Genomic DNA, 21,618 nt, shown 5'->3' with positions numbered 1-21,618 from the left:
AACATTTTCAACAGTTTTGAGGTTGAATATATAATCTTAGGAAGAAACAAATATGTAGCCAGCAATAGTATTGACATTTGAGAGCATTAGGCAACCTGGTCAGGGATGTTTTTAGTAATCCATGTTCAGTTTACCTTTAGGCTTTGGTACAATCATACGTGTGGCTTTTGCATTTTGTGTCCAGAATATTACAGTGATAACATGCATATGTAGATCAGGTGACATGAGTATTTCCTCCACCATTTCTGGGAGCAATATTTCAAATATGTATAGATTAGTATTGGGGGTACAACCAGGTGTACCCTGTGTCTATGAATATAGAGATAATGCATGAATAGACCATACTGTGAATAAATAATATAACTTGTTACACTTTAAACAATGTATTGAATTGATATCAGAAAATATATAAAAAATCTTTTATTGATATATAATCATTCATTCCAACCAGTAATACATCTAATGGTGATATTACAGTGATGGTTTATCATGAAGTGTGTGTCCGTTTTGCTTCTAAAGTGATAAAGGAAATCGAAAATAATGTGTTTGGATAGAAGTCTCATGAACAGACCAGTCAAGAAACATGGAGGAATACATGTGTTCTGAAGCAGGAAGTGATTGAAAGTGAAACAAATGCCTATATATTTGCTAACCTGTGGAGGAAATATATATCCTACGATGTGCATAAAATGAAGAAATTTTAATGTCCCATTGTTGAATAAAAATGAACATCAATATACACATCATGTCCTATAGGAATCTACTTGCTTTGATGATAAACTGTGTCAGTTACTGTAAAAATATTAGGGTTTGTAAGCACGATTCACTGAAGTTAGTTCTCAGGACGAGGAAACAAATATGTATTTCAGGTGGTTGAATGTTTCTGAGAATAATCTTATGAAAAGTTGATTTTATATCCACATACATGGATATGAATGAATTTAGATAGTGTTTAATAGACACATGTTTTTCATATTTTGAAAAATCTAGATATATATATATATATATATATAAAACTCATGGAGAAATATTACAATGAAAATTTGACAAGATTTATAACACATACCCTTGATAAAGCAGAAGGAAATTCCAAGTATATACCATGCCTCCTATTAAAGGCCTGTATTTCTATTCTGTTAGTTTTCTTTTTATCCATCATATTAGCATTAGTAGTCAGAGTCTATTAGGGTATGTGTTAGTGTCGGGGATCAGTATTTCAAATGAAAATAGGAAAATAAATCTAATGTGTATGCAAATATGTGCTACACAAAAATCTTGCCACTCTCATCCAGAACAATTCCTTTACATTAACTTCACTCCAAGTAAGACACAATTAGTGGAGAGGAGTTCGAAAACCTGTGATTACATATGTGGAACTGAAAATGTTCAGGAGTTCACAACATTGGATGTGGTAGAGCAGTTTCCAAAAGTAAGGGAGAGGTTAAACACTCCACAAACTTGGAGCTCTGCTGGCCTTAAGACTTCTTGAGAAAATGCCTCTCAGGTTGGGAACATGAAATATATGAAGTTGTCAGGAGATTTAGCTTCCTCATTGTGACACCATCAAATGTGGGTCTGCATCTATGTGACCTGGAGGAAATGGTTCCTTATTTTCTAATGAACATGAGGCAGCAGTTCTGAATTCTTTCTTGGTAAACTGTGGCCACTGGGAGTTAAGTGTCTCCCCGTGTGGTCTGTGAAGCCATTTGGTCATCCTCCATTTTTGTGGTGTTTCTTACTGCTGCACTGGGAGTTTGGAATTGGCTTAATGAAATACAAGGAGTTCAACTGGGACACAATTCTGGAGGGAGCTCTGACACGTGTAATTGCTCAGGGTCTTCAGGAGAATGTTCGAAACATGGGTCTATCCCACATAGCTTTCCCCTTGACTATAACAACCAGATTCTGAACATTGCCCTGAAACCTCTCAATAAAACAAGATGCCTTTACATATAAGGGTCTGCTGCCTGCACCATATCAGTCACAAGTATTTTGGAAGCCAAAGGGAGATCCACGTGGTCCCATCACAGATATTTATTCACAAATGTATAGTCCACTGCTCTAGCCCCAATACTCAGCAGGCTCCAACTTACTGACATCTCGGTTCTGTACCATTTTCATGACAACCAGTCAATCAAGGAACTGTCTGGTACACACATGATCAGCAACAGGACATCCAAAGTTTCTCCAGTGCCACCTGGTCATGGAAATTTCAAAAATTTCATGGTATTTGTATAGCCATTTTTCAAGGATGATGTTGGAGGCACTGTGGGTTTCAATTCATTCAGGAACCATTAAATGGTGAGTAAGCTCATTTCAATGAAAGCTCTGAAGAACTCTCACAGGCAAGGCTTCCCAATGAGTGCCCAAAAGTTCACATGAAGCCAGGCTCATTGAGGTCTACAATATGAGGTACATGTGTGTTTTGAGTCTCAACTATGACTTCCAAGTCTTTCAATAAAAAAATCATGTGTTACCCTGGCTGAGATTCCCAGTGCTCGGTGGAAAGCCACCCTGGGCCTAGATCTCAGTTTCCAAGGGCTAATCTCATGTGTGGCCTAATATAATCCCAAAACAATTCATGGCAATACTTCTCTGAAGTCAGTTCCAGAACTCAGTCTCTAAGGAGTATCAGAGCAGAGTTCAAGCCCTGGTGGACCAAGTCATCTCTTCCAACCGCCACACAAATGACCACAATTAAAACCAAAACCCTCCTACATGACCCTCATATTCTTCCATAAAGACACTCATCATAACATATGGCTGGAGGTTTCCATGAGGGGCACAGCCCAAGACAGTGTCCAAAATAAGCTCCCTTGCCCCTCATTTGCCTAAAGTCAGGGTGGCTTGGACACCCATCTTGTGAACCAGGAGTGATCTTTAAGGGTAAAAGAAATTGAAATTAAAGTGTAAAAGTTAAAGTGTAAAAGACCGGGTTTGTAAAGTTTCTAAGATTCAAGGCCTGATTTAAAATGTAAAGGACCAGGTATTGTTAAGTTCCTATGCTACATGAAAAATCTGAAATTCCTGTTACTTGTAGGACAATTTCTGGACTGCCCAGTAAATATTCCCCCTGACCGCCTGGTTGTTTAATAACCTAGGACCCTGTGTGGCTTGGCACATATGCATCGCAGGGCCTAATCTAATCAATTTGAATCTGTACCCCGCTGTAGAACTGACCTATCCCTCCTGCCTGACATGTTCCCACCAATGAATGAACTAATCATGTTTAGGATTTGTTGTTTGATTTTCCCGCAGTGTATGATGATTTTTTAAAAGATACTGTGATATATGTAAAGTCTCGCCCTCCCCAAAAAGTGTACTTAAGCACTGCTCAACCTCAGCTTGGAGATCTGGGCTGCTCTCCCTTCTTGAGTGACCACGGAGCCCTAGCATACTGGATTGGATCCTCAATAAATGTCTTTTGCTGTTGCATGAGCCGTGGTCTCATACATGAACATGAATGAATTTAAGGAGTGTATAATAAGACACATATATTTCATATTTTGAATAATCTATAGAGTGCAGATTTTTCACAAAACACATACAGAGATATTAAAAAGTAGCAATATATATGCCAATCAAAATTCATCATGAAATACATATCATACACAGATCCAAAAATATTTATTTTACTTAACATGGATTTATGTGTAATGTTGTTCAACTAGGAAGCTCACGCATAGGTTGAATTTTCAGTTCCTACAGCGTTTAGGAGGAGTGATCTCTTCTCACAATTTGTATCTGCCAAGTAGGCCACCTCACAATAATGTACGTGTGGTACCAGGTAGGATTCTATTTGTGCATATAAAAATACATGTGCTGAATAGGCAACAGAGAAAGGGAGACAGGAATTCACATATTTGATACCTTTCAAAACACATGGAGAACTATATCAATTAAAAATTAACCAGATTTTTAACAACTACCCTTTATCATGCAAAAGGCAAGTCCAACTATACACCATGCCTCTTCTGAACTGCTTGTATTTCTATTCTGTTTGGGTTATTTTTCTCCATCATATTAGCATTAGTAGTCAGAGTCTAGTAGGGTATGCGTTAGTGTCATGGATTCAGTAATTCAAATGGAAATAAAGGAAAATGAATCCATTGTGTATGCAAATATGCGCTACAAAAAAACTTTCCACTCTCATTCAGAGCAATGCCTTGACATTACCTTCACCCAAGTAAGACACAATTAGAGGATAAGAGTTAGAAAATCTGTGAATACATATCTGGAACGGAAAATGCTCAGGAGTTCACAAGCTTGGGCATTTTAGAGGAGTTTTCAAACTTAAGGGACAGGATAAACAGTCCAAATTCATGGAACTCTGCTGGCCTAAAGACTTCTTGAGAAACTGCCTCTGAGGTTGGGCACTTGAAATATATGTTGTTGTCAGGAGCTTTAGCTTCCTTTGTAGTGATACCATCAAAGATGGGTCTTCATTTATCTGACCTGGAGGACATGGTTTCTTATTTTCCAAAAGAACATGAGGCAGCAGTGCTCAATTCTTCCTTTGAAGGTAAACTGTGGCCACGGAGGGGTAAGTGTCTCCCCGTCTTGACTGTGAAGCCAATTGGCCATCCTACAATTTTTGTGGTGTTTCTTGCTGCTGCACTGGGCTTTTGGTTTTTCCTTCATGAAATACAAGGAGTTCAACTGGGACACAGTGCTGGAGCGAGTTCTGTCACGTGTGGAGGGTCAGGGTCTACAGGAGAATTCACCAACCAGACTTCTATCCCACATAACTTGAAACATTATCCATAGCAAACTGATTCTGAACATTGTCCTGAAACCTTTACATATAACAAGATGCCTTTACAGATAAGGGTCGGCTAGCTGTACCATGTAAGCCACAAGCCATTTGGAAGTCAATGGCAGACCCAAATGGCCCCACCACAGATGTTTTATCATACACCTGCACACCACAGCCCTGGGCCCACTTCTCAGCACTCTCCAACTTACTGGCATCTCTGTTCTGCACAATTTTCATGAAATCGAGTCAGTCAAGGCACTGTCTGGTACACTCATGATCAGCAACAAGACATCCAAAGGTTCTCCAGTGCCACCTGGTCAGGGGAATTTTATGGTATTTATAGAGCCATTTTTCAAGGATGAAGTTGGAGGCACTGTGGGTTTCAATTCATTCAGGAACCATTAAATGTTGAGGAAAATCATTTCAATGAAAGCTCTCGAGAACTCTCACAGGTAAGGCTTCCCAAAGAGTGGCCAAAATACACATATATTTCATATTTTGAAAAATCTTGACAGTATATATATATATACAAACACACACAGACATTAAAAACTAGCAATATATATGCCAATCGAAATTCATCATGAAATATATATCATCCACGTATCCAAAAATATTCATTTTACTGAACATGGATTTATGTATAATGTTGTTCAACTAGGAAGCTCACCCATAGGTTGAATTTTCAGTTCCAACAGCGTTTAGGAGGAGTGAACTTTTCTCACAATTTGTATCTGCCAAGTCAGCCACCTCACAAGAATATATGTGTGATACAAGGTACAATTCTATATGTGCATATAAAAATACATGTGCTGAATAGGATACAAAGAAATGGGGGAGACAGGAATTCACATATTTGATAAGTTTAAAAATACATGGACAACTCTTTCAACAAAAAATTGACTAGATTTAAAACTCCTTCCCTATATAATGGAAAAGTTAATTCAATGGTAAACCATGCCTCCTCTGATATGTTTGTATTTCTGTTCTATTTGGGTTATTTTTCTCCATTACGTTAGGATTAGTTGTCAGAGTCTTGTAGGGTATGGGTTAGTTTCAGGGATTCAGTATTTCGAAAGGAAAATTGGAAAATGAATCCAATGTGTATGCAAATATGTGCTACACAAAAATCTTCCGACTCTCATCCACAACAATGCCTTGACCTTAACTTCGTCCCAAGTAACACATGTAGAGGAGATGAGTAAGAAAATCTGTGAATACATATCTGGAATTTAATATGCTCAGGAGTTCACAAACTTGCAGGTAGAAGTCGAGATTCCAATAGTAAGGGACAATGTGAACACTCCAAAAACATGGAGCTCTGCTAGCCTAAAGGCTTCTTGAAAAACTGGCTCTGATGTTGGGCTCTTGAAATATATGTTGTTGTCAGGAGCTTTAGCTTTTTTTGTAGTGAGACCATAAAAGCTGGGTCTGCATCTATGTGACCTGGAGGAGATGCTTTCTTATTTACCAATGATCATGAGGCAGCATTGCTGAATTCTCTCTTTCGGGGTCAACTGTGGCCACTTGGGGCTAAGTGTCTCCTCATGTGGACTGTGAAGCCATTTGATCATCCTCCAATTTTTGTGATATTTTTTGCTGCTACACTGGGAGTTCAGTATTTCCTTCATGAAATACAAGGAGTTCACCTGGGACACAGTGCTGGAGGGAGTTCTGTCACGTGTGGTGGGACAGGGTCTGCAGGAGAATGCACAAACCAGGCTTCTGTCCAACATAGCTTGACCCCTTGACCATAGGAACCTGATTCTGAACATTGCCCTGAAACGTACCCATATAACAAGAATCATTTACATATAAGGGTCTGCTGGCTGCACCATGTCAGTCACAAGCCATTTGGAAGCCATTGGGAAATCCACATGGAAGCACCACAGATGTTTTATCTCACACATGCCCACCTTTGCTCTAGGCCCACTATTCAGCAGGCTCCAACTTACTGGAATCTCTGTTCTACACCATTTTCGTGAAACCCAGCCAATCAAGGCACTGTCTGGTACACTCATGATCACCAACAGGATATCCAATGGTTCTCCAGTGCCTCCTGGATATGGGAATTTCAAAAATTTCATGGTATTTATCGAGCCCATCTTTCAAGGTTGAAGTTGGAGGCACTGAGTGTTTCATTTAATTCGGTAACCATTAAATGGTGAAGAAGCTCATTTCAAAGAAAGATCTGGAGAACTCTCACTGCCAAGATTTCCCAAAGAGTGGCCAAAAGGCCACATGAAGCCAGGCCCATTGAGGTCTACAATGTGAAGTGCATTTGTGTTTTGACTCTCAACTATTGCTGCCAAGTGTTTCAGAATAAAATTATGTGATACCTTGGCTGAGATTCCCAGTGCTCTGTGGAAAGCCACAATGGGAATAGATCTCAGTTTCCAATGGTGACTCTCATGTGTGGCCTCCTAATATCCCAACACAATTCATGGCAATACTTCTCTGAGGTCAGTTCCAGGACTCAGTCTCTATAGGGTATCACACCAGAGTTCAAGCCCAGGTGGACCCAGTCATCGCTTCCAACTTCCACACAAATAACCACAATTAAAACCAAAACACTCCCACATGGCCCTCATCTTCTTCCATATAGACACTCCTCATAACCTCTGGCTGGATGTTTCCATGAGGGGCGCAGCCCAACACAGAGTCCAAATAACCTCGCTTGCCCGTCATTTTCCTAAAGGCAGGGTGGCCTGTACACCCTTCCTGTGAACCACAAGGGATCAAAAATGCCTTCCTTTAATACTGCTCTGCTTCTCCAATTTGAGGCCTACTGACTGTCAGGTATAGATTCTTTATGTGATTTGGAGTCATGAGAAAACACAAGCATGTATGGGATAGCCTTTGCAGGGCTTAGAAGAACTCATTTGATTCAAAGGATCTCTATTCTCACTTGATGGTGGTCAGGAACCTAAGAGAGGAAGGCGAGAGACTTCATCAACAATTACTGATCTCTTTCCCATTTTGGTTTTGGATGCACACATGGGATCATTCTTTAGATGCATCAGGTGCTGAGAACCTAAGCCACAGCCTCACACAGGGCCAAGAGACTGATTCCGACACATCCATTTCCAAAGAAATTAACAAAGAGCCACAGGTGATGCCCATTTATTTCCATTTTAAAACTGCTTTCTTCAGGCTTCACAAAGCGGTGTCTTGAGGCCAAGACCTGCCTCACATTCAGGGGAAGAGAAGAATTGGTTAGCAAAAAACCCAAAGCAGAGTTTCTCCACTGAGGCTTTCCTGGTCACACTGATATCTGAGTTTTTTGAGATGCTAGCCATTCCCTTTAGCTATCCATTACATGGCCTTGTCACAGAGCTTGGAGGTGGTACATATCTTGGACACAAAACCATGAGCCTATTCTGGAGAGTGGCCAGAATCAGGAAGAAAACAGGAACTTAGGAAATTAGTAGGTGTTGCCCATCCATAAGGGAAGCCACAGTCCATTCATCAATTGGGCAGAATGAATGCTGGGTAGGTTTCTACTAAACAGGACACATCCATTGATGAATTCTCTTTTCAAATGTCTACAACCACAGACACAGTGGGATACACAGACATAGAAACACTCACTTTGTGAAACGACTTACTAGGAACAGTCCACTCCAAACCAAACAAACCGCCTTTTTTACCTATTCTCAGAAAATGAGACAAAACCACAAACTCACACCCACACCCACAAAGGCACCTCCTTCCCCCAAAGAGGTCTGTGACTATCCGGAGTGTCCTCTGACTTGTGAGCCTTATTATGTTCCCTGAAATGTTCTGTCCTGTCTCAGATCTGGTCTTTTTGGCCAAATCTGTGAAGTGGTCAGGAGCCAGCTGTGAGCAACTTCCTGCTTTCTCAGGAAAGGCCCCTCTTCTGAGCTCTCCTGAAATTTGGCCATTCTCACATCAGTATGTACCAAGAAAGACTGACTCTGTTCTTGGTAAATCCAAATAAGTGAGCCCACTGGGAATGGTACTGGGACTGCCTCTGGTAGCCTGACTTCCTGGATCCCAAGTTCAGAGAGTTCTATCACCAAAGAAGTGAGGAAGGTCACCTCCTTTGTGAACTGAATGAGGTCACTGCTTTGGAAACCACTTTGTCCTAAAATTTGCTTCCAAGGTTCCCATGAGATGGAGGCTGCCCCTATTTCCTGTGATACGTTCACAACTGAGGATTGTATATCAACCATAGGCAGCCAGGAACAGCTGTCTACACTGGACTGGTTTGGTCCATCTTCTCTACATTAAGAAGAGTGAGGCTTATTCTGACACATCCCTTCATCCTGACTGGGTTGTTTGCCATGGAAGATGACTTTTGCTCTCTCAGGTCCTTCATAGCTGCCTACATCTTCTCCAGGGATCATTTCTGCATGAAACTTTGAGGTTCTCAGCAGGTGGAAGATCCCCTACACTCCTGTATTGGAAGACTAATTCTGTCCCTCCTCTTCTGTAAAGTTAGATTGAGGAAACATTGTATGGTTAAGGTTAATAACAGCTTCCATTTGGGTTAGGAATCATTCTCTTGGATGAATAATGGTATTGGAATTTTGCTATATTTTCAAGAATATATAGGTGAAATATAAGTATGAAAAAAGAAATCTAGGTAATTTTTGAAGCACAGAAGGGAATTGGCCCCACTATTGGGATTCTTAGCTTTGAATTATGTTCTGCACAGGTGTCTCAGATTAATTGATATACAATGGCATAGGACCTTGTCTTTTGGATGATTGAATGTCGAAGAGAAAATCCAGTCCAAAAGGGATAGTTGGTGGATTAGGAAGATATTCGGTAGATTTAGAATGAAGAGTGTGTATAGCATTTGGACCAAAAGATCTTTAGCAATAGGGTTTTGGGTAGAGAGTGAAAGTAAATGTCAGCACATGTGAAGAGTCAGTCATAATGATGAAATGGGAAAAAAAAATACAGGAAATCAGATTTCAATAGAGACATTAGGAAATCAGGCAAAGTATAAAGTGAGTGATAGGATTAGACATTTTCAACAGGGTTGAGGTTGAATATGTAATTTCAGGAAGAAACAAATATGTAGTCACCAATAGGATTCACTTTTGAGAGCATTAGGCAACCTGGACATGGATTTTTTTTTAATCCATGCTCACTTTCCATTTAGGATTTGGTACAATCATAAGTGTGACCTTGCTTTTTGTTTCCACAATATTACTGTGATTAATGTATATATAGATCAGGTGACATGAGTATTTCTTCCACCATTTCTGGGAGCAATATTTTGAAGACATATAATTTAGTATTGTGGGTACAAATAGGTATACTCTGTGTTATATGAATATAAAGATAATGCATGAATAGACCATACTGTGAATAAATAATATAACTGGTTCCAAATTTAAATAATGGATTGAATTGATATCTGAATATATATTGGAAATCATATATTGATATTCATACAATCATTCCAACCAGTTATACATCTAATGGTAATATCACTGTTATGGTTTATCATGAAGTGTGTGTGAGCTTTGCTTCTAAAATGATTATGGAAATTGAAAATAATGTGCTTGGAAAGAAGTCTCATTAAAAGAGCAGTCAAGAAACCTGGGGGAATACATATGTTCTGAAGCAGGAAGTAATTGAAAGTGAAAAAAATGCCTATAAATTTGTGAATTTGTGAATGAAATATGTATTCTATTATGTGCAAAAACTGAAGAAATATTAATGTACCAGTTTTGAATAAAAATGAACGTCAAAATACATATCATGTCCCATAGGAATCTACTTGCATTGACGTTAAACTGAGTCATTTACTATAGCAATATTAGAATTTGTATGCACCATTCACTGAAGTTAGTTTTCAGTATTAGGAAACAAATATGTATTTCAGGTGGATTAATATTTCTGAGAACATTCTTATGAAAAGTTGAATATAAATCCACATTCATGAACATCAATGAATTTAGGGAGTATATAATAAGACACATACATTTCATATTTTGAAAAATCTGGAGAGTTTATACATATATATATGCACACACACACACACACACACACACACACACGTATACATTAAAAAGTAGCAATATATATGCCAATCGAAATACATCATGAATTATATATCATCCACAAATCCAAAAATCTTCATTTTTCTGAGCATCGATTTATGTATAATGTTGTTCAACTAGGGAGCTCACCCATAGTTTGAATTGTAAGTTCCAACAGCATTTAGGAGGAGTGATCCCTTCTCACAATTTGTATTTGCAAAGTCAGCAACCTCACAAGTATGTACATGTGATACCAGGTAGGATTCTATATGTGAATATAAAAATGCATGTGCTGAATAGGGTACAGAGAAATGGAGACAGGAATTCTCATATTTGTTAACTTTAGAAACACATGGAGAAGGGAGGGGCAGAGCCGCCAACCGCGCCTGTAAGGTAGGCGGACCTGCGAGCCACCCGTAGAACAGGCCTAGCGGCCCGCCATCGTGAAAGACACATCACCCTGGTTGGGGGTTGGGCAGAGCCACTGCACGCGTGCAAGGAACGCGGACATGCAACCCACAGGCAGAACAGGCCCAGACACCCGCGGAGGGGCAGAGACACCCCTTGTGACTTCAAGATAGGTGAACCTGCGACCCACCAGCTGAAGCGGCCCAGCTGCCTTCAGAGGGGCAGAGCCGGCCCCCGCGCCTGCGAAGTAGGTGGACCTGCGAACACAGACAGACCAGGTGCTAGGCCCCGCCAGGGTGCTAGACACATAACCAGGTTTGGGGAGGGGCCGAGCCGCTGCCCGTGCCTGCAAAGCAGGTAGACCTCTCACCCAGAGGCAGAACAGACCCAGCGACCTACCAGCGTGGTAGACACATCGCCCCGGTTTGGGGGGGGGCAGAGATGCCACTCACGCCTGCAATGTAGACAGCCCTGCAACCCACAGACAGAAGAGGCCCAGCGGAGTGCGGAGGGGCAGAGCCGACGCCTGTGCCTGCAAGGTAGCTGGACCTGTTACCCACTGGCTGAACAGGACCAGCACCCGCAGAGGGGTAGATCAACTGCCCGCTCCTGCAAGGTAGGCGGACCAGCTACCAAGAGGCAGAACAGGCCCAGCGGCGTGCTGGTGTGGTAGGCACATTGCCCCAATTGGAGGAGGGGCAGAGCCGCTGCTTACGCCTGTGAGGGAGACTTTTCAAGAATACAATAGCAATATAAACATTTAGGGGTAAAATTCAATAACACAAAAGTTTCACCAAGCCAAAAAAAACGTGAACAGTAGGGAAAGACAAGGAAAGAAAGGACCACAAGCAACGCAGGTCAACTCAACATTAGAAGAGGTAATATCTGCAGCATATGGAATGTCAGATAAAGAATCAGGATATACTTGCTTCAGATGATCTGAAGTCTCCAGGGAGACATTAGACAGCAAAATCAGACAATGAAAGATCACTTTGACAATGAATTACAAAAACAAATCCAAGAAGCAAAAGATCAACTATACAGGGAGATAGAGGTTATAAAAAACACACAAACAGAAATCATAGAAATGCAGGAAGCAATAAACCAACTTAAAAACTCAATTGAGAATACTACCAGCAGAATAGATCACTTAGAACAATGAAGACAAAGTATTTCAACTTGAAAAGAACATAGAAAGCTCAGCAAAACTGTTAAGAAACCATGAGCAGAACATCCAAGAAATATGGGATAACATGAAGAGACCAAACTAAAGAGTAATTGGGATACAGGAAGGTATACAGGTCCAAACCACAGGATTGAGCAATCTATTCAATGAAATAATATGAGAAAACTTTCCAGACATGAAGAATGAGACAGAATCCCAAATCCTAGAAGCCTACAGGACGCCAAATGTGCAAAATCATAAGAGATAAACACCGAGACATATTATAATGAAGATGCCAAACATACAGAATAAAGAGAGAATTTTAAAAGCTACAAGAGAAAGGAAGCAGATTACATTTAGGGGTAAACCAATCAGGATAACAGCTGATCTTTCAACACAGACTCTGAAAGCTAGAAGATCCTGGAATAACATTTTTCAATCACTGAAAGAAATTGGGTTCCAACCAAGAATTGTGTATCCAGCGATTTTAAGCTTCAGGATGGAAGATGAAATTAAAACCTTCCATGATAAACAAAAGTTAAAAGAATTTGCAGCTAGAAAACCATCTCCTCAAAAGATCCTTGGCAAAACATTATAGGAAGATGAAATGGAAAATAACAATAAAAACCAACAGTGGGAGGTAGTACAGTAAAGGGGCGAAAAATAATCAAAGAGAAAAACAAACCATGTTTAGTAGCATAAATAAACAAATATGGCTGGAAGAACAACCCATATTTCAAAAATAACACTAAATGTTAATGCCTTAAACTCACCAATTAAGAGACACAGGCTAGTAGAATGGATCACGAAAGAAGACCCAAAAATTTTCTGCCTACAGGAGACACATTTGATAGGAAAAGACATATATAGACTAAAGGTGAAAGGTTGGGAGAAATCATATCACTCATATTGACTTCGGAAACAAGCAGAAGTGTCCATACTCATATCAAATAAAATAGATTTCAAGACAAAGTTAATCAAAAGGGATAAAGAGGGACACTACATATTGCTCAAGGGAACCATACACCAACAAGACATAACAATCATAAATATATGTGCCCCAAACAATGGTTCAGCTATGTTAATCAAACAAACTCTTCTCAAGTTCAAGAGTCTGGTAGACCACCATACAATAATCATGGGAGATTTCAACACACCTCTCTCACTACTGGACAGATATTCCAAACAAAAGTTGAATTAGGAAACTATAGAACTCAATAACACAAATAATAACCTAGACTTAATTAACATATATAGAATATACCACCCAACATCAAGCAGTTACACTGTTTTCTCAGCAGCACATGGATACCTCTCAAAAATAGATCATATATTATGTCACAGAACAACTCTTAGACAATATAAAGGAGTATAGATAATACCAGGCATCTTATCTGATCATAATGGAATGAAACTGAAAATCAACAATAAAAGAAGGAAGGAAAATTCATGCATCACTTGGAGAATGAACAATACGTACTGAATGATCAATGGGTTATTGAAGACATCAAGGAGAAAAATAAAAAAAATTCTTAGACATAAATGAAAAAGACAGACAGAACATATCAGAATCTATGGGACACATTGAAAGCAGTTCTAAGTGGAAAATTCATTGCTTGGAGTTCTTTCCTTAAAAAAAGAAAAAAAAAAAAACAACAACAAATAAATGATCTCATAGTTCATTTCAAAATCCTAGAAAAAGAAGAGCAAAACAACAGAAAAAGAAGTAGAAGGCAAGAAATAATTAAAATCAGAGCTGAAATTAATGAAATCGAAACAAAAGAAACAATTGAAAAAATTGAAAATACTAAAAGTTGAAAAATTAATAAAATCGACAGACTCTTAGCCATGTTAATGAAGAGAAGAAGAGAGGGAACTCAAATTACTATCATAAGGGATGAAAAAGGCAATATCACAACAGACACTTCTGAAATACAGAAGATAATCAGAAATTATATTAGAAGATAGTGAAGGCATCAATAAATTTCTTAAGTCATATGATCTGCCCAGATTGAGTCAGGAGGATATAGACAACCTAAGCAGACCAATATCAATTGAGAAAATAGAAGAAACCATCCAAAGACTACCAACTAAGAAAAGCCCAGGACCGAATGGGTATACAGCAGAGGAGGCCAATATCACCCTGATTCCTAAACCAGACAAAGACCCTTCAAAGAAACAAATATACAGACCAATCTCTCTAATGAACCTAGATGCAAAAATCCTCAATAAAATTCTGGCGAATCAGATACAAAAACATATTTAAAAAATTGTGCAACATGATCAAGTAGGATTCATTCCTGGGATACAAGTCTGGTTCAATATACGGAAATCAATAAATGTTATTCACCACATCAATAGACTTAAAAATAAGAACCATATGATCACCCCAATAGATGCAGAAAAAGCATTCAATAAAGTACAGCATCCCTTTATGTTTAAAACTCTAGAAAAACTGGGATAAGAGGAACATACCTCAATATTGTAAAAGCAATCTATGCTAAGCCTCAGGCTAGTATCATTCTGAATTGAGAAAAAATTGAAGGCATTCCCTCTAAAATCTGGAACAAGACAGGGATGCCCTCTCTCACGATTGCTGTTCAACATAGTTCTCGAACACTGGCCAGAGCAATTAGACAAATGAAAGAAATTAAAGGCATAAAAATAGGAAAAGAAGAACTTAAATTATCACTATTTGCAGATGACATGATTCTATACCTAGTAGACCCAAAAGGGTCTACAAGAAACTATTAGAGATAATAAATGAATTCACCAAAGTGGCATGATATAAAATCAACAATCATAAATCAAAAGCATTCCTGAATATCAGCAACAAATCCTCTGAAACGGAAATGAGGACAACCACTCCATTGAGAGTATCCTCAAAAAAAATAAAATAAAATATTTGGTTATCAATGTAACAAAAGATGTGAAAGACTTACACAATGAAAACTACAGAACCCTAAAGAGAGAAATAGAAGAAGATCTTACAAGATGGAAAAATATACCCCGTTCATGGATAGGCAGAATTAACATCATCAAAATGGCGATATTACCAAAAGTTCTCTATAGGTTTAATGCAATGCCAATCAAAATCCCAACGGCATTTCCTGTAGAAATAGATAAAACAATTATGAAATTCATATGGAATAATACAAGACCCAGTATAGCAAAGACAACTCTAAGCAGGAAGTGTGAATCAGGCGGTATAGCGATACATGTCCTCAAACTATACTACGGAGCAATAGTAACAAAAAGAGCATGGTACTGGTACCAAAACTGGCGGGTGGACCAATGGTACAGAATAGAGGACACAGAAATCAATCCACAAAATTACAGCAATCTTATATTTGATAAAGGAGCTAAAAGCATAAACTGAAGGAAGGATAGCATCTTCAACAAATGGTGCTGGAAAAACTGGAATTAAATATGTAAGAAAATGAAACTGAATCCCTTTCTCTCGCCATGCACAAAAGTTAACTCAAAATGGATCAAGGAGCTTGATATCAAATCAGCGACACGGCATCTGATAGAAGAAAACTTTGGCTATGATCTACATACTGTGGGGTCGGGCTCCAAATTCCTCAATAGGACACCCATAGCATAAGAGTTAATAATTAGAATCTACAAACAGGACTTACTCAAACTAAATAGATTTTTCTCAGAAAAAGAAACAATAAGAGAGGTAAAAAAGGAGCCTACATCCTGGGAACAAATCTTTACTCCTCACACTTCAGATAGAGCCCTAATATCCAGAGTTATACAAAGAACTCAAAAAATTAAACAATAAGCAAATGAATTACCCAATCAACAAATGGGCCAAGGACCTGAACAGACACTTCTCAGAGGAGGACATACAATCAATCAATAAGTACATCAAAAAATTCTCACCATCTCGAGCATTCAGAGAAATGTTAAACTAACCCACCCTAAGATACCATCTCACTGCAGTACGCTTGGCAGCCATTATGAAGTCAAACGACAACAAGTGCTGGCGAGAATGTGGGAAAAAGGGTACACCTGTACATTGCTGGTGGGACTGCAAATTGGTGCAGCAAATTTGGAAAGCAGTATGGAGATTTCTTGGAAACTTGGGAATGGAACCGCCATTTGACCCAGCAATTCCCCTTCTCGGTCTAATCCCTATAGACCCAAAAAGTGCATGCTACAGGGACATTGATAAATCTATGTTCATAGCAGCACAATTCACAATAGGAAGACTGTGGAACCAACCTAGATGCCCTTCAATAGATGAATGGATTAAAAAAAATGTGGCATTTGTACACAATGGAGTATTACTCTGCATTAAAAAATGACAAAATCATACAATTTGCAGAGAAATCGATGGCATTAGAACGTATTATGCTACGTGAAGATAGCCAATCACTAAAAAACAAATGCCAAATGTTTTCTTTGATATAAAGAGAGTAACTAAGAACAGAGTTGGGAGGAAGAGCATGAGAAGATGATTAATATTAAACAGGGGTGAGAGGTGGGAGGGAAAAGGAAAGAGAAGGAAAATTACATAGAAATGGAAGGAAACCCTCATGGTTATACAAAATTAAATACAAGATGAAGTGAGGTGAAAGGGGACAAAAACAAGTGGAAGAAATGAATTACAATAGATGGGGTAGAGAGAGAGGATTGGAGGGGAGGGGATGGGAGATAGTAGAGGACAGGAAAGGCAGCAGAATACAACAGACACTAGTATAGCAAAATGTAAAATAGTGGATGTGTAACTGATGAGATACTGCAATCTGTATACGAAGAAAAATGGAAGTTCATAACCTACTTGAATCAAAGTGTGAAATATGACATGTCAAGAACTATGTAATGTTTTGTAGAACCAACAATAAATATTAAAGGAAAAAAAACACATGGAGAACTATTTCAATGAAAAATTGACTAGGTTTATAACACCTACACTTTATCATGCAAAAGGCAAGTCCAACTATACACCATGCCTCTTCAGAAGTGCTTGTATTTCTATTCTGTTTGGGTTATTTTTCTTCATCATATTAGGATTAGTAGTGAGAGTTTGGTAGGGTATGCGTTAGTGTCAGGGATTCAGTCTTTGGAATGGAAAATTGGAAAATGAATCCAATGTGTATGCAAATATGTGCTACACAAAAATCTTCCCACTCTCATCCAGAACAATGCCTTGACGTTACCTTCACGCCAAATAAGAAACACTTAGAGGAGAAGAGTTAGAAAATCTGTAAATACATATCTGGAATGGAAAATATTCAGGAGTTCACAAACTTGGAGGTGGTAGAGGAGTATCCCAAAGTAAGGGACAGGGTAAACACTCCACAAACATGGAGGTCTGCTGGCCTAAAGACTTCTAGAGAAACTGCCTCTGAGGATGGGCACTTGAAATATATGTTGTCAGTAGCTTTAGCTTCCTTTGTAGTGAGATCATCAAAGCTGGGTCTGCATCTATGTGACCTGGAGGACATTCTTTCTTGCTTTCCAATACACATGAGGCAGCAGTGCTGAATTCTCTCTTCGTATGCAAACTGTGGCCACTGGGGTCTAAGTGTCTCCCTGTGTGGACTGTGAAGCCTTTTGTTCATCCTCCATTTTCGTAGAGTTTTCTGCTGCAGCACTGAGAGTTTGGTATTTGCCTCACAAAATACAAGGAGTTCAACGGGAACACAGTCCTGGAGGGAGTTCTGTCATTTGTGGTTTTTCAGGGTCTACAAGAGAATGCACCAACCAGGCTTCATTCCCACATAACTTGCCCCCTTCTCCATAGCAACCTGATTCTGCACATTGCCCTGAAAACTATCCATTTAACAAGACACCTTTACATATAAGTGTCTGGTCACTGCACCGTGTCAGTGACAAACCATTTGGAATTCAATGGCAAAACCACATGGCGCAACCACAGAAGATTTATCACACACCTGCACACCACAGCTCAGGGCTCACTACTCAGGAGGGTCCAACTTAATGGCATCTCTGTTCTACACCATTTTCATAAATCCCAGTCAATCAAGGCACTGTCTGGTACACTCATGATCAGCAAGAGGTGCTGACAATTTAAGCCACAGCCTCACACAGGGCCCAGAGTCTGATTCAGACATAACCATTTCCAAAACAATTCATCAAAGAGGCACAGGTGATGCCCATTCATTTCCATTTGAAAATTGTTTTCTTCTGGCTTTATAAAGGGGTGGCCTGAGGCAAAGAGGTTCCTGACATTCAGGGCAACAGAACAATAGTTAAGCAAAAGGCCCTAAGCCAGGTTTCACCATAGAGACTTTCCTGGTCACACCAATATCTGAGTTTTCTGGTGTGCTCGCCATTCCTTTCAGCTAACTAGTACATGGCCATGTCACAGAGCTTGGAGGTGGTACATATCTTGGACAAAAAACCATGAGCCTTTCTGGAGAGTTGCCAGAATTCAGGAAGAATTCAAGAACTTAGGATGATACTAGGTGTTGCCCATGGATAAGTCAAGCCTCAGTCCATTCATTAATTGGGCAGGATGAATGCTGTGAAGCTTTCTACTAGACAGGACACACCCAGTGAGCCATTTTCTTTTCTAATATCTACAACTAAGGACACAGTGGGATACACAGACATAGAAACAGTCTCCTTGTCAGATGACTTACTAGAAACAGTCCACTCCAAACCAAACAAACCTCCTTTTTTACCTATTCTCAGAATATGAGACAAATCCACAAACTGACATCCACACACACAAAGTCACCTCCTTCCCCAAGTATGTCTGTGACTATCCGGAGTGTCCTCTGACGAGTAGGCCATAGAATGTTCCCCAGAAATGGCCGGTCCTGTCTCAGATCTGGTCTCCTTGGCCAATTCTGTGAAGTTTTCAGGAGGCAGTGGTGAGCCATTTCCTGCCCTCTCAGGAAAGGACCCTCTTCAAAGCTTTCTTGGCATTTGGCCACCCTCACATCAGTAGGTACCAAGAAAGACTGACTCTTTACTTGGTAAATCCAAACAAGTGAGCCCACTTGGACTGGGACTGGTACTGGCTCTTGGTGCCTGGCTTCCTGGATCACAAAATTCAGAGAGTTCCATCATGAAAAAAGTGAGGTGAGGTCACTTTCTTCAGAAAATGAATGAGGCCACTGTCTTGGCCACCACTTTGTCCTAACAGTTGCTTCCTAGTGTCTCAGGAAAAGGAGGCTGCCTCTATTTCCTGTGACACTTTCACAAGTTAGAATGGTATAGAAACATAGGCACCTGGGAACAGCTCTCCACACATGCCTGGTTTCATACATCTTCCCTACATTAAGAAGAGATAGGATGATTCAGACACATCCTTTCATCCTGATCGGGTTGTTTGCAAAGGAAGATGACTTTTGCTGTCTCAGGTCCTTCATAGCTGCCTACGTCTTCTCCAGGGATCATTTCTGCATGGATTTTGAGGTACTCAGCAGGTGGAAGATCTCCTAACTTCCTGTATTGTAATACTAACTTTGTCCCTGCTCTTCTGTAAAGTGAGATTGAGTGAACAATCTCAGTTTACAGAATGGTTAGGGTTAATAGCATGTTCGATTTGGGTTATGAATCATTTTGCTGGATGAATAATGATATTGGGAACCTGTGATATTTACAAGAACATGGAGGTGAAATATAAGTATGAAAACAGAAATCTAGGTAATATTTGAAGCCCAGAAGGACTTTGGGCCCTTGATTGGGATACTTAGCTTAAATTATGTTCTGTGTGACCTTTGCATTTTGTGTCCAGAATATTAGTGTGATAATATGTATATGTAGCTAAGGTGACATGAGTATTTCTTTCACCATTTCTGTGAGCAATATTTTGAAAACTTATAAATTAGTACTGGGGATACTATTAGGTTTACCCTGTTTTGATGAATATAGAGATGATGCATTAATAGACCATACTGTGAATAAATTATATAACTGGTTCCATATTTAAATAATGGATTGTATTGATATCTGAAAATATATAGAAAATCTTATATTGATATACATACATTCATTCCAACCAGTTATATATCTAATTGTAATGTTAGGGTTATCATTTATCATGAATAGTGTGTGAGTTTTGCCTCAAAAAAGATTATGGAATCGAAAATAATATGTTTAGAAAGAAGTCTAGTAAAAAGACCAGTCAAGAAACATGGAGGAACATATGTCTTCCGAAGGAGGAAGTGATTGAAAGTGAACCAAATGTTTATAAATTTGTGAACTTGTGAATGAAAGGAAATATCTTATGATGTCCATGAACTGAAGAAATAATAACGTACCAGGTTTGAATAAAAATGAACTTTAACAAACACAATAGAGACATTAGGAATTCTGGCAAAGTATAGTTCGCAGTGAAAGGTTAATAAAATAAGTACTTGTCACTTCCTGTTTTTCTGTATGCTTAACAAAACACTTTTGAAATATTGAGAACTGTTTGCTAATCTTATTCCCAGAATGTGCTGTCCCCAATTGCCAAACTGCAGAATGTACTCCCTCAACCGGTTGCACGCAAACCGCTCACTCGCCCGGACCCATCAATAAACTTACCCCCCTGCCCTGTCCAAGGGAAATATATAAGCTCTGCTTAAGCTGTTCTCTGGGCTCTCTGCTCTATTCAAGTGAGCTCTGAGCCCCAGCATGCTGGACCCCCAATAAACCCTTTGTTTTGCATGAGACAGTCTCTTCCCCCGATTGTCACCGGACCTTTACATATGGAGGTTCCACTGAGATCCGGCAGCGGTGGACAAGAGACCCCAACAAACTCCTCTCAGGGTAAGTAAGGTGCCTCTTTCTGGTCAGGTTTCAGGTCAGGGCTTGGCAAAATGGATGTCAATGAAGAGCGTGAGCTCTCTCCAACGATGGCTGACAGTCATGTCACAGAGCCACAGGCCAAGTCCCTGGGTGACGTCATAGAGGACTCAGAAAATTGAGGAACAATAGTCTCCATGACTCAGTGATATTTTGTTTCAGATTCGTTATTGCCAACCGATCGGGTTCTGCCAACAACTAAGTCCTGGTCTCAGTGTTGGACTTCCATATCCTGTCTTTATTGTCTTGTCTTGTCTTTATTGTCTTGTCTTGTCTTTTCGGCTGGCCGGTCCAATAATAATCCTCATATTATTGCTAACTATTAAACCCTGCTTGCTCAACCATGTAATTTATTTTCTCCAAGCTCAAATTGGACAAGTTAAACTAATGGTAATACCCCACTAGCAGACATAGAATGTGACACCCCCCAATGATCATTTTTATGATTAAAAGTAGCCAGAAAAAGAAGTGTCGAATGAAAGGTTAATAAA

Source organism: Callospermophilus lateralis, unplaced genomic scaffold (genome assembly GCF_048772815.1).
Source record: "Callospermophilus lateralis isolate mCalLat2 unplaced genomic scaffold, mCalLat2.hap1 Scaffold_97, whole genome shotgun sequence".
NCBI classification, from domain to species: Eukaryota; Metazoa; Chordata; class Mammalia; order Rodentia; family Sciuridae; genus Callospermophilus; species Callospermophilus lateralis.
This window is presented reverse-complemented; position numbering follows the sequence as displayed.